The following is a 4,532-nucleotide window of genomic DNA, read 5'->3' on the forward strand; positions in this document are numbered from 1 at the left end:
ACATCATCACCCATTTGGGAGCAATAAGCTCAAAGCTGAGGACCATAATGGAGGTCTGTAATGGAGTGGTAACAGAGACAAAATAATACAACACAACCAAAATAAGTACATGGTTAATATGAATTTGGGCATAACCTATAGAAAACACAAAACACAAAAAACACCACAAATGTTGTTGCTACATGACAAACCATTTAAACATTTTAACAATTGCTTGCCAGGACATTCACTCTGATTCAAACTACTTTTGCCACTCATGTGTAGTCACAATTCAAGTTATCTTGAATTATCCTCAACTGAAGATATCTACATAGTCCTTTTTAAAATATCTTGGATTAAGTTTCAGATAAGTCAGAATGAAGCTGAACTAATGACTAATAAAAGGCTAATCACGTTGTAGATCATATTTAACCAAATTATAGATGTCTACAATTCAGTGACAGGTATCAGCAACTGAATCCTAGACATCTATAATGACAAACCCCATACACATGAATGGTAAAAAGTAGTTTATGAACAACATGTATATCTGTAACTGTAATTTTGACTAGTAATCATGACGCCACATATCTCTACAATTGCAATTCATACTAGTCGCAATGAATTTAGTCAAAATTACGTCACAGCTCATCTGTCATGGTAATTCCAGACCAAGTCAAACTTGACGATTAAATGTTAACTCGCCATACGCGATATATGGCAGCATGTACACACAGGTTTTACACAATTGTGGGACGATTAGCAAGCATAGACGAGAAGCCGATTACGGAGCAGCTTTTTCACGCGGGGGTTATGATTCGGCTACGAGCCCCAAAGATCACACAGCTGTTTGCTCGAGTTAACGCCGACGCTAGCTGACAGACGGCTAATGCTGGGCTAGCTTTCACACTGACCCTGCGCCATTTGACACTTTTCATTTGGACTCGCAACTAACTTGTCCGCAATCAAAATGCACCCTTTTCGATTCCAAACACATCACACGGAGGTGGGGGACTAAGCTTGAGCCGGAGTTGGAACTTACCTTCTGCTGGCAAAGCCACGGGGCTGGATGATGATGATGGTGGTGGTGGCAGTTCTTCTTCTGGTTGTCATGCTAGCGCTATGCTACCGCTAGTTAGCTTCCCCCTCAGGACGCCTCGGATAAAAAAAAAAAACGACTTTATTTATTTATGTATGTATTAATATTATTATTTTTGTTCAAGGACCGGTTGACACACACAACGAGAGGTCGCTGGAGACGCAAGCGGCTGCAGGTAAAGTGATATCCAGTCGTTGAAGGAAAAGTTAGATAGTTCGCTTCGACCAAAAAAGAAAAAAAAAGAAAAACACAGACTTAAAGTGACCAGCACCGAGACACTTTGCAGGTGGCTTGTGATTGGACGACGGCTTCCTCCAATCACGTGTGGAGATCCCGAACTCATTGGTTCGTCCCGCCCACCACACCAACAGTGCTACAACTACCACAACTTACAACAACAACAATAATAATAAAACTGAAATGATCAATATAATGTATACTTTAATGTGTTCTACATAATATAATGTATAAAGAAAACTACAATCTATCTAAATCTAATCTATTTTCATTGGCCTTTAACACTGTTTAAGTTGTTGATGTTATTTCTATTTCATTTTATTTGTGTTTATTTGATCTGTTTGTCTGTTGCTTTTACGATTTTGCACGATTTTGTATGACTTTTAATTTATTCCAGTTGTTTGTAGATGGATGTTTTTTCTTTATTCTGTACTTCACCTTGGTCCATGTTGGTTGTTTTAAAGTGTTTTACAAATACAGTTGGTTTGGATTAGTTTGGATCTAATCAAAGAGATGTGTTCTTATTCAAATCTCCCTTACCCTGCCCTCACAAATACTTCATTATCAATAAGGTGAAGGAAGTGTTCTTTAAAATGAATCACAAATATCTAAATCCTGACAAACATCCTGAAAGTGTACTACATTTTTAACAGTATTGTTCACATAATTATACATCTATTGATTTTATTGGAAAATGTTTTACATATAAAGGCAAATAACCTAAATCTCTTTGAAATTGAACACTACATACAAACCATATCCAGATCTAACAATCAAAAGGCATTTAAAGACAGTACACACTATATGTTCCACACTATCTTTGGTTTCTATATGTTATACATAAATATTCAATTAAAATAAAGATGTGTTCTTATAACATTGAAGATCGATTTGGAGACACTGGGTCACATGACAAGTTAGCTAATAGAAATATTAAAATTTCTTTGGGTGTGTTTTTATTTAATTATGTACTGTATGAAAATGAATTGATCAAAAATTAGCAATCAGAATACGTGCAGTACACAAGAGCATTAACAAAAAAATCTATTGACAGTTTTTATCCAAATGTACTAAAAGTGAACCTTTATTAAATATCAAGTCTCTGTCATCACTTAGCTGATTTTAAAATGCCTCATCTCAAAACACAATTGTTTTAAGTGATAATATCGCTATTGTGTTTCCTTTGTATAAATGAATCTTTCGTCTGTGTCTATAAAGGTTGTAACCACAGACTATTTTCTACTATTTCTCCACATTACAGGTCTTTTGTCTGTTTTTTACAATCGTTTTAGGTTATTTATCATTATTATCGTTATTATTATTTATTCTATCAGCAGTAGTAGTTGAGTAGTATTTAAAGTCAAATCAGGTCAAGTCAATTGTATTTAAACACAGACAGCCATTCATAGATGTTTTTTTTTTTTAAGCCACACACTGATCAACAAGTGCTACAGAGATTTTCTTTTTCTCCAAAATGACGGCAGTGTTGCATTATGTAACCGACCGAGTCCCCCCCTCCCCTCCCCAGACACTGCTCCTCACTTATCTAACACCTCGCATGAGTCGTGTCACAGCACAGCATAGCACAGCCTCCACTGTGATCCCTTCCCCTCCCCTCCCTCCATGCATCCCACATCTCTCTGCACAGGTGGAAGCGCGCGCACTCATTTTCTCTGATGTTTCCGACACCAACAGAAACCACCAGCGCCGCCAAGCATCCACTGCCTGCTTCAGTCACACTGGGAGCACATAGATGATTAATATCGCTTTGCTTCTTTCCCAGCAAGGTCATCAGCAGCCATCTGTAGGCAGTGGGGGAAAAAAACCCAAAAAAACCCTAATCTCCATTTCCTTTCTTTCTCCGTTCTTATACGATTCAGCCCAGTGCACTGGCAAAGTGTCTGGCACATACATGAGTTGTTTTCCCCTTTTTGCACAATATCAAGCCCACACGGCTCACGTGTGTGTCTGAGTATAACGCACGTAAGCGTCGGGCGTCTGGATTCCATGGTGTGGCGTCAAAATTAGCAACTTCCATGACTATTGTGAATTGCAAAAAGGAATGTGAAGTTGCCTCAACATTTCCAACGGGCTGTCACTTTCCACCGCTCTCCTCTAGAGGGCAGTGGAGATCCACGTAATGGCCCCCGTCACGGGGCTCACCTGACAGTCGCTGGCCTTCTGAGACACCAGGACGATTCTGAACACTGCAGAACAGAACACTGTCAGCATCTTACAGAGAACTACACTAACATGTAATCGGCGTTCATGTGTTGTTTCAGTGATGTGGGAGCGAACATGGGCAGCTCATGTGAGGCGTGTGTGCAGTGCTTCGAGGGAACGGTTGGGGAGTGAGGGTTTGAGATCAAAGGAAGCAAGTCAGACACGAGCAAACCTCCCCCCCAAACAAGTTGGACCAGCTGCTGAAGATGAAGGATGTTGTTCCATCGCGCTGCACTACATGGATCACAAGTCAAACATAAAGCTGCCGTGACAGCTGTTTGAATTCTGGGTTGACCGTCGCTGTTGTGGTGCCGACACCTCTGCAACAGAGCGGAAAACAGGGCCTGTTAATCTGTACACATTCGACGGCCAGTTTATTAGGTACACGTCACATGGCAGCAACTGAGTACACGTCAGGCATGGCGACCTGCTGTCATTGTTCTGTCTTCATGAACAGGAGCGATATTTGTATCCTTTGTCTCTTTCATCGTCTTTTTGTCGCGTCAGCGTTTGATCTGCACCAAAACGCTGTTTTTTGAGTGAGAAAATCTCATCATGTAGACAACGATAATGTCATAATCTCACCTCTCTCCTGCTCTGACATTCACTGTTGCTTGTCTTCGCGGTCGTTTTGTCTTCCTCTTTTTGTGTTTGGAGGTTGTTTCGCTCTATTATTTGCTTTATGATAACTTCAATGCTCTTTCTTCAGTTGGCCTGGCCTTTCTTCGTGTTGCCTCTGTTTCTGGGATTGATAATTACTCCACTGAAGCTTCGTCTAGAGAAAAGGTTGCACACACGCACATGCTCAAACGCGTTCTTCTCTGAGCTTTTGTGTCACTTCCACAGGAGCGCTACAGCACCTCGTACAGGCCTGCCATATGTACTGCAGCATTTTAGAGGCATTTCCTGAAAACGATGCCGTGTTTGTGGAAAGGTTTCTCCAAAAAAGAGAATGTACACTTTGTGCCATTCTACATAAATAAAGTCTGACTGA

This window comes from Solea senegalensis, linkage group LG1 (assembly GCF_019176455.1).
Source record: "Solea senegalensis isolate Sse05_10M linkage group LG1, IFAPA_SoseM_1, whole genome shotgun sequence".
Classification (NCBI taxonomy): Eukaryota; Metazoa; Chordata; class Actinopteri; order Pleuronectiformes; family Soleidae; genus Solea; species Solea senegalensis.